The sequence below is a fragment of the Bombina bombina genome, chromosome 7 (assembly GCF_027579735.1).
Source record: "Bombina bombina isolate aBomBom1 chromosome 7, aBomBom1.pri, whole genome shotgun sequence".
Classification (NCBI taxonomy): Eukaryota; Metazoa; Chordata; class Amphibia; order Anura; family Bombinatoridae; genus Bombina; species Bombina bombina.
The window spans coordinates 23,145,747-23,163,940 of record NC_069505.1 but is presented as its reverse complement, the minus strand read 5'-3'; the positions used below and the strand labels follow the sequence as shown (position 1 = coordinate 23,163,940).

Here is an 18,194-nt window from a genome sequence, read left to right as displayed (position 1 = left end):
CAACACTGACCTGCTGTACATAAGATCTAATGGGCATAACACTGACCTGCTGTACATAAGATCTAATGGGAACAACACTGACCTGCTGTACATAAGATCTAATGGGCATAACACTGACCTGCTGTACATAAGATCTAATGGGCACAACACTCACCTGCTGTACATAAGATCCAATGGGAACAACACTGTCCTGCTGTACATATGATCCAATGGGCATAACACTGACCTGCTGTACATAAGATCTAATGGGAACAACACTGACCTGCTGTACATAAGATCCAATGGGCACAACACTGACCTGATGTACATAAGATCCAATGGGCACAACACTGACCTGATGTACATAAGATCCAATGGGCACAACACTGACCTGCTGTACATAAGATCTAATGGGAACAACACTGACCTGCTGTACATAAGATCCAATGGGCATAACACTGACCTGCTGTACATAAGATCTAATGGGCACAACACTGACCTGCTGTACATAAGATCCAATGGGCATAACACTGACCTGCTGTACATAAGATCTAATGGGCACAACACTGACCTGCTGTACATAAGATCCAATGGGCACAACACTGACCTGCTGTACATAAGATCCAATGGGCACAACACTCACCTGCTGTACATAAGATCTAATGGGCACAACACTGACCTGCTGTACATAAGATCCAATGGGCACAACACTCACCTGCTGTACATAAGATCTAATGGGAACAAAACTGACCTGCTGTACATAAGATCTAATGGGCACAACACTGACATGCTGTACATAAGATCTAATGGGAACAACACTGTCCTGCTGTACATATGATCCATTGGGCACAACACTGACCTGCTGTACATAAGATCTAATGGGCACAACACTGACCTGCTGTACATAAGATCTAATGGGCACAACACTGACCTGATGTACATAAGATCTAATGGGCACAACACTGACCTGCTGTACATAAGATCTAATGGGCACAACACTGACCTGCTGTACATAAGATCCAATGGGCACAACAATGACCTGCTGTACATAAGATCTAATGGGAACAACACTGACCTGCTGTACATAAGATCTAATGGGCACAACACTGACCTGCTGTACATAAGATCCAATGGGCACAACAATGACCTGCTGTACATAAGATCTAATGGGAACAACACTGACCTGCTGTACATAAGATCTAATAGCACAACACTGACCTGCTGTACATAAGATCTAATGGCACAACACTGACCTGCTGTACATAAGATCTAATGGGCACAATACTGTCCTGCTGTACATAAGATCTAATGGGCACAACACTGACCTGCTGTACATAAGATCTAATGGGCACAACACTGACCTGCTGTACATAAGATCTAATGGCACAACACTGACCTGCTGTACATAAGATCCAATGGGCACAACACTGAACTGCTGTACATAAGATCTAATGGGGACAACACTGACCTGCTGTACATAAGATCCAATGGGCACAACACTGACCTGCTGTACATAAGATCCAATGGGCACAACACTGACCTGCTGTACATAAGATCCAATGGGCACAACACCGACCGCATATTTCATAAGCAGAACACTAATGTGACACTGAATATTTCATGGACACAGCAGTAAAATCCTACACACAACGTGTTATTCTGACTGTGACATTTCCATAGTAAATTAGATGTAAATAATTAATTATAAATTATTGGGGACATCTGTGACCTTAAATATAGATTTTCTGCCTGAGGACACGTGTCATTGAAAGTCACACATGTCCATGGGGACCGTGAAGTTGCAGAAACATTAGGTGCAGCACAAATGAGAAAAGAGTTACTAATTAGTTTGTGATGAGCCGGCCAGGCAATACAAATTGGCTCTTTAGTGAATTGAGGGGCAGCTGGTGGCCAATAAGCAGGAAAACGCATACATGTTCTATTTGACCCTAAACATGTACAGTACATCTTCTGTTTCCTCTCATCCCCTCCTTAACCAGTAACATACTCGTGCACACACTATATAGACTACATACTCATGCACACACTATATAGACTACATACTCATGCACATACTATATAGACTACATATTCATACACATACTATATAGACTACATACTCATGCACACACTATATAGACTACATACTCATGCACACACTATATAGACTACATACTCATGCACACACACTATATAGACTACATACTCATGCACACACTATATAGACTACATACTCATGCACACACTATATAGACTACATACTCATACACATACTATATAGACTACATACTCATGCACACACTATATAGACTACATACTCATGCACACACTATATAGACGACATATTAATGCACACACTATATAGACTACATACTCATGCACACACTATATGGACTACATACTCATGCACACACTATATAGACTACATACTCATGCACACACTATATAGACTACATACTCATACACATACTATATAGACTACATACTCATGCACACACTATATAGACTACATACTCATGCACACACTATATAGACTACATACTCATGCACATACTATATAGACTACATACTCATGCACACACTATATAGACTACATACTCATGCACACACTATATAGACTACATACTCATGCACACACTATATAGACTACATACTCATGCACACACTATATAGACTACATACTCATGCACACACTATATAGACTACATACTCATGCACACACTATATAGACTACATACTCATGCACACACTATATAGACTACATACTCATGCACACACTATATAGACTACATACTCATACACATACTATATAGACTACATACTCATGCACACACTATATAGACTACATACTCATGCACACACTATATAGACTACATACTCATGCACACACACTATATAGACTACATACTCATGCACACACTATATAGACTACATACTCATGCACACACTATATAGACTACATACTCATACACATACTATATAGACTACATACTCATGCACACACTATATAGACTACATACTCATGCACACACTATATAGACTACATATTAATGCACACACTATATAGACTACATACTCATGCACACACTATATGGACTACATACTCATGCACACACTATATAGACTACATACTCATGCACACACTATATAGACTACATACTCATACACATACTATATAGACTACATACTCATGCACACACTATATAGACTACATACTCATGCACACACTATATAGACTACATACTCATGCACACACTATATAGACTACATACTCATGCACATACTATATAGACTACATACTCAACACATACTATATAGGATACATACTCATGCACACACTATATAGACTACATACTCATGCACACACTATATAGACTACATACTCAGGCACACACTATATAGACTACATACTCATGCACATACTATATAGACAACATACTCATGCACATACTATATAGACTACATACTCATGCACACACTATATAGACTACATATTCATACTATATAGACTACATACTCATGAACATACTATATACACTACATACTCGTGCACACACTATATAGACTACATACTCATGCACATACTATAAAGACTACATACTCATACACATACTATATAGACTACATACTCATGCACACACTATATAGACTACATACTCATGCACACACTATATAGACTACATACTCGTGCACACACTATATAGACTGCATACTCATGCACATACTATAAATACTACATACTCATACACATACTATATAGACTACATACTCATGCACACACTATATAGACTACATACTCATACACATACTATATAGACTACATACTCATGCACACACTATATAGACTACATACTCATGCACACACTATATAGACTACATATTAATGCACACACTATATAGACTACATACTCATGCACACACTATATGGACTACATACTCATGCACACACTATATAGACTACATACTCATGCACACACTATATAGACTACATACTCATACACATACTATATAGACTACATACTCATGCACACACTATATAGACTACATACTCATGCACACACTATATAGACTGCATACTCATGCACACAGTATATAGACTACATTCTCATGCACACACTATATAGACTACATACTCATGCACACACTATATAGACTACATACTCATGCACATACTATATAGACTACATACTCAACACATACTATATAGGATACATACTCATGCACACACTATATAGACTACATACTCATGCACACACTATATAGACTACATACTCAGGCACACACTATATAGACTACATACTCATGCACATACTATATAGACTACATACTCATGCACATACTATATAGACTACATACTCATGCACACACTATATAGACTACATACTCATACTATATAGACTACATACTCATGAACATACTATATACACTACATACTCGTGCACACACTATATAGACTACATACTCATGCACACACTATATAGACTGCATACTCATGCACATACTATAAAGACTACATACTCATACACATACTATATAGACTACATACTCATGCACACACTATATAGACTACATACTCGTGCACACACTATATAGACTGCATACTCATGCACATACTATAAAGACTACATACTCATACACATACTATATAGACTACATACTCATGCACACACTATATAGACTACATACTCATGCACACACTATATAGACTACATACTCATACACATACTATATAGACTACATACTCATGCACATACTATATAGACTACATACTCATGTACACACTATATAGACTACATACTCATGCACACACTATATAGACTACATACTCATACACATACTATATAGACTACATACTCATGCACACACTATATAGACTACATACTCATGCACACACACTATATAGACTACATACTGATGCACACACACTATATAGACTACATACTCATGCACACACTATATAGACTACATACTGATGCACACACTATATAGACTACATACTCATACACATACTATATAGACTACATACTCATGCACACATTTTTTAGACTACATACTCATGCACACACACTATATAGACTACATACTGATGCACACACACTATATAGACTACATACTCATGCACACACACTATATAGACTACATACTCATGCACAAACTATATAGACTACATATTAATGCACACACTATATAGACTACATACTCATGCACACACTATATGGACTACATACTCATGCACACACTATATGGACTACATACTCATGCACACACTATATAGACTACATATACTGCACACTAAATACATACTACATACACTACACACTAAATACACACTACATACACTGCACACTAAATACACTAAATACACATTACATACACTACACACTACACACTAAATACACACTACATACTCATGCCCACACTATATAGACTACATACTTATGCACACACTAAATAGATTACATACTCATGCACATACTATACAGACTACATACTCATGCACACACTATATAGACTACATACTCATGCCCACACTATATAGACTAGACTACATACTCATGCACATACTATATACACTACATACTCATGCACACACTATATAGACTACATACTCATGCACACACTATATAGACTACATACTCATGCACAAACTATATAGACTACATATTAATGCACACACTATATAGACTACATACTCATGCACACACTATATGGACTACATACTCATGCACACACTATATAGACTACATACTCATGCACACACTATATAGACTACATACTCATGCACACACTATATAGACTACATACTCATACACATACTATATAGACTACATACTCATGCACATACTATATAGACTACATACTCATGCACACACTATATAGACTACATACTCATGCACACACTATATAGACTGCATACTCATACACATACTATATAGACTACATACTCATGCACACACTATATAGACTACATACTCATGCACACACTATATAGACTACATACTCATACACATACTATATAGACTACATACTCATGCACACACTATATAGACTACATACTCATGCACACACACTATATAGACTACATACTGATGCACACACACTATATAGACTACATACTCATGCACACACTATATAGACTACATACTGATGCACACACTATATAGACTACATACTCATACTATATAGACTACATACTCATGCACACATTTTTTAGACTACATACTCATGCACACACACTATATAGACTACATACTGATGCACACACACTATATAGACTACATACTCATGCACACACACTATATAGACTACATACTCATGCACAAACTATATAGACTACATATTAATGCACACACTATATAGACTACATACTCATGCACACACTATATGGACTACATACTCATGCACACACTATATGGACTACATACTCATGCACACACTATATAGACTACATATACTGCACACTAAATACATACTACATACACTACACACTAAATACACACTACATACACTGCACACTAAATACACTAAATACACATTACATACACTACACACTACACACTAAATACACACTACATACTCATGCCCACACTATATAGACTACATACTTATGCACACACTAAATAGATTACATACTCATGCACACACTATACAGACTACATACTCATGCACACACTATATAGACTACATACTCATGCCCACACTATATAGACTAGACTACATACTCATGCACATACTATATACACTACATACTCATGCACACACTATATAGACTACATACTCATGCACACACTATATAGACTACATACTCATGCACAAACTATATAGACTACATATTAATGCACACACTATATAGACTACATACTCATGCACACACTATATGGACTACATACTCATGCACACACTATATAGACTACATACTCATGCACACACTATATAGACTACATACTCATGCACACACTATATAGACTACATACTCATACACATACTATATAGACTACATACTCATGCACATACTATATAGACTACATACTCATGCACACACTATATAGACTACATACTCATGCACATACTATATAGACTACATACTCATGCACATACTATATACACTACATACTCATGCACATACTATATAGACTACATACTCATGCACACACTATATAGACTACATACTCATGCACACACTATATAGACTACATACTCATGCACACACACTATATAGACTACATACTCATGCACACACTATATAGACTACATACTCATGCACATACTATATAGACTACATACTCATGCACATACTATATACACTACATACTCATGCACATACTATATAGACTACATACTCATGCACACACTATATAGACTACATACTCATGCACACACTATATAGACTACATACTCATACACATACTATATAGACTACATACTCATGCACATACTATATAGACTACATACTCATGCACACACTATATAGACTACATACTCATGCACACACTATATAGACTACATACTCATACACATACTATATAGACTACATACTCATGCACACACTATATAGACTACATACTCATGCACACACACTATATAGACTACATACCGATGCACACACACTATATAGACTACATAATGATGCACACACTATATAGACTATATACTCATGCACACACTATATGGACTACATACTCATGCACACACTATATAGACTACATACTCATACACATACTATATAGACTACATACTCATGCACACACTATATGGACTACATACTCATGCACACACTATATGGACTACATACTCATGCACACACTATAAAAACTACATACTCATACACATACTATATAGACTACATACTCATGCACACACTATATAGACTACATACTCATGCACACACTATATAGACTACATACTCATGCCCACACTATATAGACTAGACTACATACTCATGCACATACTATATACACTACATACTCATGCACACACTATATAGACTACATACTCATGCACACACTATATAGACTACATACTCATGCTCAAACTATATAGACTACATATTAATGCACACACTATATAGACTACATACTCATGCACACACTATATGGACTACATACTCATGCACACACTATATAGACTACATACTCATGCACACACTTTATAGACTACATACTCATGCACACACTATATAGACTACATACTCATACACATACTATATAGACTACATACTCATGCACATACTATATAGACTACATACTCATGCACACACTATATAGACTACATACTCATGCACACACTATATAGACTACATACTCATACACATACTATATAGACTACATACTCATGCACATACTATATAGACTACATACTCATGCACACACTATATAGACTACATACTCATGCACACACTATATAGACTACATACTCATACACATACTATATAGACTACATACTCATGCACACACTATATAGACTACATACTCATGCACACACACTATATAGACTACATACCGATGCACACACACTATATAGACTACATAATGATGCACACACTATATAGACTATATACTCATGCACACACTATATGGACTACATACTCATGCACACACTATATAGACTACATACTCATACACATACTATATAGACTACATACTCATGCACACACTATATGGACTACATACTCATGCACACACTATATGGACTACATACTCATGCACACACTATAAAAACTACATACTCATACACATACTATATAGACTACATACTCATGCACACACTATATAGACTACATACTCATGCACACACTATATAGACTACATACTCATGCCCACACTATATAGACTAGACTACATACTCATGCACATACTATATACACTACATACTCATGCACACACTATATAGACTACATACTCATGCACACACTATATAGACTACATACTCATGCACAAACTATATAGACTACATATTAATGCACACACTATATAGACTACATACTCATGCACACACTATATGGACTACATACTCATGCACACACTATATAGACTACATACTCATGCACACACTTTATAGACTACATACTCATGCACACACTATATAGACTACATACTCATACACATACTATATAGACTACATACTCATGCACATACTATATAGACTACATACTCATGCACACACTATATAGACTACATACTCATGCACACACTATATAGACTACATACTCATACACATACTATATAGACTACATACTCATGCACATACTATATAGACTACATACTCATGCACACACTATATAGACTACATACTCATGCACACACTATATAGACTACATACTCATACACATACTATATAGACTACATACTCATGCACACACTATATAGACTACATACTCATGCACACACACTATATAGACTACATACCGATGCACACACACTATATAGACTACATAATGATGCACACACTATATAGACTACAAACTCATGCACACACTATATGGACTACATACTCATGCACACACTATATAGACTACATACTCATACACATACTATATAGACTACATACTCATGCACACACTATATGGACTACATACTCATGCACACACTATATGGACTACATACTCATGCACACACTATAAAAACTACATATACTGCACACTAAATACATACTACATACACTACACACTAAATACACACTACATACACTGCACACTAAATACACTAAATACACACTACATACACTACACACACTACACACTAAATACACACTACATACTCATGCCCACAATATATAGACTACATACTTATGCAAACACTAAATAGATTACATACTCATGCACACACTATACAGACTACATACTCATGCACACACTATATAGACTACATACTCATGCCCACACTATATAGACTAGACTACATACTCATGCACATACTATATACACTACATACTCATGCACACACTATATAGACTACATACTCATGCACACACTATATAGACTACATACTCATGCACAAACTATATAGACTACATATTAATGCACACACTATATAGACTACATACTCATGCACACACTATATGGTCTACATACTCATGCACACACTATATGGACTACATACTCATGCACACACTATATAGACTACATATACTGCACACTAAATACATACTACATACACTACACACTAAATACACACTACATACACTACATACACTGCACACTAAATACACTAAATACACACTACATACTCATGCCCACACTATATAGACTACATACTTATGCACACACTAAATAGATTACATACTCATGCACACACTATACAGACTACATACTCATGCACACACTATATAGACTACATACTCATGCCCACACTATATAGACTAGACTACATACTCATGCACATACTATATACACTACATACTCATGCACATACTATATAGACTACATACTCATGCACACACTATATAGACTACATACTCATGCACATACTATATACACTACATACTCATGCACATACTATATAGACTACATACTCATGCACACACTAAATAGATTACATACTCATGCACACACTAAATAGATTACATACTCATGCACACACTATATAGACTACATACTCATGCACATACTCTATAGACTACATACTCATGCACATACTCTATAGACTACATACTCATGCACACACTCTATAGACTACATACTTATGCACACACTATATAGACTACATACTCATGCACACACACTATATAGACTACATACTCATGCACACACTATATAGACTACATACTCATGCACACACTATATAGACTACATACACATACACATACTATATAGACTACATACTCATGCACACACTATATAGACTACATACTCATGCACACACACTATATAGACTACATACTGATGCACACACACTATATAGACTACATACTCATGCACACACTATATAGACTACATACTGATGCACACACTATATAGACTACATACTCATACACATACTATATAGACTACATACTCATGCACACACTTTATAGACTACATACTCATGCACTGACACTATTTAGACTACATACTGATGCACACACACTATATAGACTACATACTCATGCACAAACTATATAGACTACATATTAATGCACACACTATATAGACTACATACTCATGCACACACTATATGGACTACATACTCATGCACACACTATATGGACTACATATACTGCACACTAAATACATACTACATACACTACACACTAAATACACACTACATACACTGCACACTAAATACACTAAATACACACTACATACATTACACACACTACATACACACTACATACTCATGCCCACACTATATAGACTACATACTTATGCACACACTAAATAGATTACATACTCATGCACACACTATATAGACTACATACTCATGCCCACACTATATAGACTAGACTACATACTCATGCACATACTATATAGACTACATACTCATGCACACACTATATAGACTACATACTCATGCACATACTATATACAATACATACTCATGCACATCCTATATAGACTACATACTCATGCACACACTAAATAGATTAAATACTCATGCACACACTTTATAGACTACATACTCATGCACACACTATATAGACTACATACTCATGCACATACTCTATAGACTACATACTCATGCATATACTCTATAGACTACATACTCATGCATATACTCTATAGACTACATACTCATGCACACACTATAGAGACTACATACTCATGCACACACACTATATAGACTACATACTCATGCACACACTGTATAGACTACATACTCATGCACACACTAAATAGATTACATACTCATGCACACACTATATAGACTACATACTCATGCACATACTCTATAGACTACATACTCATGCACATACTCTATAGACTACATACTCATACACACACTATATAGACTACATACTCATGCACACACTATATAGACTACATACTCATGCACACACACTATATAGACTACATACTCATGCACGCACTATATAGACTACATACTCATGCACACACTGTATAGACTACATACCCATGCACAAACTGGGGCCTATTTATTTAGGAGTCTGTCCCCCTGTCCTGGGTTGCTAGCCATCTGTCCCGATTTGCCCCAGGCATTAAAAAAAAAATGCACACACTATATAGACTACATACTCGTGCACACACTATATATACTACATACTCATGCACACACTATATAGACTACATACCCATGCACACACTGTATAAACTACATACTCATGCACAAACTATATAGACTACATACCCATGCACACACTAAATAGACTACATACTCATGCACACACTATACACACTACATACACTGCACACTAAATACACACTACATACTCATGCACACACTATATAGACTACATACACTGCACACTAAATGCACACTACATACATTTCACACTAAATACACACCATATACACTTTACACTAAATACACAATTCATACATTTCACACTAAATACACACTACATACACTTAACACTAAATAGACACTTCATACATTTCACACTAAATACACACTACATACACTTCACACTAAATACATACACACACTACATACACTTCACACTAAATACATGCACACACTACATACACTACACACTAAATACATGCACACACTACATACACTTCACACTAAATACATACACACACTACATACACTTCACACTAAATACATGCACACACTACATACACTACACACTAAATACATACACACGCTACATACACTGCACACTAAATACACACTACATACACTTCACACTAAATACATACATACACTACAGACACTGCACACTAAATACACACTACATACACTGCACTCTAAATACACATGACATACACTACACACTACATACACTTCACACTAAATACACACTTCATACATTTCAAACTAAATACACACTACATACACTTCACACTAAATACATACATACACTACATACACTACACACTAAATACACTGCACTCTAAATACACATGACATACACTACACACTACATACACTTCACACTAAATACACACTTCATACATTTCAAACTAAATACATGTTACATACACTGCACACTAAATACACACGACATACACTACACACTACATACACTACACACTAAATACATACACCACTACATACACTACATACTAAATACATACACCACTACATACACTACACACTAAATACATACACACGCAATACACACTACATACACTGCACTCTAAATACACATGACATACACTACACACTACATACACTTCACACTAAATACACACTACATACACTACACAATAAATACACACTACATACACTTCACACTAAATACATACACACGCTACATACACTGCACACTAAATACACATTACATACACTGCACTCTAAATACACACTACATACACTGCACACTAAATACACACTACATACACTGCACACTAAATACACACAACATACACTACATACACTTCACACTAAAAACACACTACATACACTGCACACTAAATACACACAACATACACTACATAGACTTCACACTAAAAACACACTACACACACTGCACACTAAATACACAATACATGCACACTACATATACTACACACTAAATACACACTACATACACTACACACTAAATACACACTGCATACACACTACATACACTGCACACTAAATACACAATACATACACACCATATATACTACACACTAAATACACACTACACACACTACATACACTACACACTACATACACACTACATACACACTGCACACTAAATACACAATACATACACACTATATATACTACACACTACACACACTACATACACAATACATACACACTATATATACTACACACTAAATACACACTACACACACTACACACTAAATACAATACACACTACATACACTGCACACTAAATACACACTACATACACTGCACATTAAATACACTACACACTACATACACTACACACTAAATACACTACATACTAAATACACACTACATACACTGCACACTAAATACACTACACACTACACACTAAATACACTACACACTAAATACACACTACATACACTTCACACTAAATACACACTACATACACTTCACATTAAATACACACTACATGCACTTCACATTAAATACACACTACATGCACTTCACATTAAATACACACTACATGCACATCACATTAAATACACACTACATACACTTCACACTAAGTACACACCACATACACTTCACACTAAATACACACTACATGCACTACACACTAAATACACACTACACACTAAATACACACTACATGCACTACACACTAAATAATCAGTACATGCACTACACACTAAATACACACTACACACTAAATACACACTACATACACTTCACATTAAATACACACTACATGCACTTATCACTAAATAAACACTACACACTAAATACACACTACATGCACTTCACACTAAATACACACTACATGCACTACACACTAAATACACACTACATGCACTTCACACTAAATACACACTACACACTAAATACACACTACATACACTTCACATTAAATACACACTACATGCACTTCACATTAAATACACACTACATGCACTTCACATTAAATACACACTACATGCACTCCACATTAAATACACACTACACACTAAATACACACTACATACACTTCACATTAAATACACACTACATACACTTCACACTAAATACACACTACATACACTTCACATTAAATACACACTACATGCACTTCACATTAAATACACACTACATACACTTCACATTAAATACACACTACATGCTCTGCACACTAAATACACACTACATACACTTCACACTAAATACACACTACATACACACTACATGCACTTCACACTAAATACACACTACACACTAAATACACACTACATACACTTCACATTAAATACACACTACATGCACTTCACATTAAATACACACTACATACACTTCACATTAAATACACACTACAGGCACTTCACATTAAATACACACTACATACACTACACACTAAATACACACTACATACACTACACACTAAATACATACACACGCTACATACACTACACACTAAATACACACTACATGCACTACACACTATATACACACACTACATACACTTCACACTATATACACACTACATGCACTACACACTAAATACACACTACACACTAATTACACACTACATACACTACACACTAAATACACTTCACACTAAATACACCCTACATACACTACACACTAAATACACACTACATACACACTACATATACTACACACTAAATACACACTACATATACTACACACTAAATACACACTACATATACTACACACTAAATACACTCTACATACACACTAAAAACACTTCACGCTAAGTACACACTCCATACACACTCCATACACTTTACACTAAATACATACACACACTACACACAAAATATACACTACATACACTACACACTAAATACACACTACATACACTACACACTAAATAAACACTAAATACAAACGACATACACTACACGCACACTACACACACACTACATACACACACTACACACACAATACACTACACATACTTCACACACACACTACATAAACAACCTAGTCACATGCAGACTACTCACACTACATACACTACTCACACACACACTACACAATACATACACTATGCACACAAGCACACTAAATACACTACACACATTACATACAATACACACTACACACACACACACTACATACAGTACAAACATACACTACATACAGTGCAAACTACATACACTAAACACACTACATACAGTGCACACTACATACACTAAACACACACAATACTAACAATGAACACTACACACTACACACACTACACAACACAGATAACCCAGGAGAAGCAAACACATATACACACACACTCAAAAACCTCACACCCATTAAACCAAGAAAAGCAAGCACATATATAAATGCACAAACATACATATGTGTGTATATAAAAACAAACACAAAAATACACATATATACACAAGTACATACACTACACACTAAATACATACACACGCAATACACACTACATACACTGCACTCTAAATACACATAACATACACTACACACTACACACTACATACACTTCACACTAAATACACACTACATACACTACACAATAAATACACACTACATACACTTCACACTAAATACATACACACGCTACATACACTGCACACTAAATACACATTACATACACTGCACTCTAAATACACACTACATACACTGCACACTAAATACACACTACATACACTGCACTCTAAATACACACGACATACACTGCACACTACATACACTGCACACTAAATACACACAACATACACTACATACACTTCACACTAAAAACACACTACATACACTGCACACTAAATACACACAACATACACTACATACACTTCACACTAAAAACACACTACATACACTGCACACTAAATACACAATACATGCACACTACATATACTACACACTAAATACACACTACATACACTACACACTAAATACACACTGCATACACACTACATACACTGCACACTAAATACACAATACATACACACCATATATACTACACACTAAATACACGCTACACACACTACATACACTACACACTACATACACACTACATACACACTGCACACTAAATACACAATACATACACACTATATATACTACACACTAAATACACACTACATACACAATACATACACACTATATATACTACACACTAAATACACACTACACACTAAATACAATACACACTACATACACTGCACACTAAATACACACTACATACACTGCACATTAAATACACTACAAACTACATACACTACACACTAAATACACTACATACTAAATACACACTACATACACTGCACACTAAATACACTACACACTACACACTAAATACACTACACACTAAATACACACTACATACACACTACACACTAAATACACACTACATACACTTCACATTAAATACACACTACATGCACTTCACATTAAATACACACTACATGCACTTCACATTAAATGCACACTACATGCACATCACATTAAATACACACTACATACACTTCACACTAAGTACACACCACATACACTTCACACTAAATACACACTACATGCACTACACACTAAATACACACTACACACTAAATACACACTACATGCACTACACACTAAATAATCAGTACATGCACTACACACTAAATACACACTACACACTAAATACACACTACATACACTTCACATTAAATACACACTACATGCACTTATCACTAAATAAACACTACACACTAAATACACACTACATGCACTTCACACTAAATACACACTACATGCACTACACACTAAATACACACTACATGCACTTCACACTAAATACACACTACACACTAAATACACACTACATACACTTCACATTAAATACACACTACATGCATTTCACATTAAATACACACTACATACACTTCACACTAAATACACACTACATACACTTCACATTAAATACACACTACATGCACTTCACATTAAATACACACTACATACACTTCACATTAAATACACACTACATGCTCTGCACACTAAATACACACTACATACACTTCACACTAAATACACACTACATACACTTCACATTAAATACACACTACATGCACTTCACACTAAATACACACTACACACTAAATACACACTACATACACTTCACATTAAATACACACTACATGCACTTCACATTAAATACACACTACATACATTTCACATTAAATACACACTACAGGCACTTCACATTAAATACACACTACATACACTACACACTAAATACACACTACATGCACTTCACACTAAATACACACTACATACACTACACACTAAATACATACACCACTACATACACTACACACTAAATACATACACGCTACATACACTACACACTAAATACACACTACATGCACTACACACTATATACACACTATATACACACTACATACACTTCACACTATATACGCACTACACACTAAATACACACTACACACTAATTACACACTACATACACTACACACTAAATACACTTCACACTAAATACACCCTACATACACTACACACTACATACACACTACATATACTACACACTAAATACAC

At 35.4% G+C, this 18,194-nt stretch overlaps 1 protein-coding gene across 1 annotated transcript in view; it reads right to left on the bottom strand.

The window, feature by feature from the left end:
- RASGRP2 (RAS guanyl releasing protein 2) overlaps positions 1 to 18,194 on the bottom strand; it is a 139,613-nt gene that overhangs the window by 118,191 nt on the left and 3,228 nt on the right. The window lies entirely within an intron of this gene.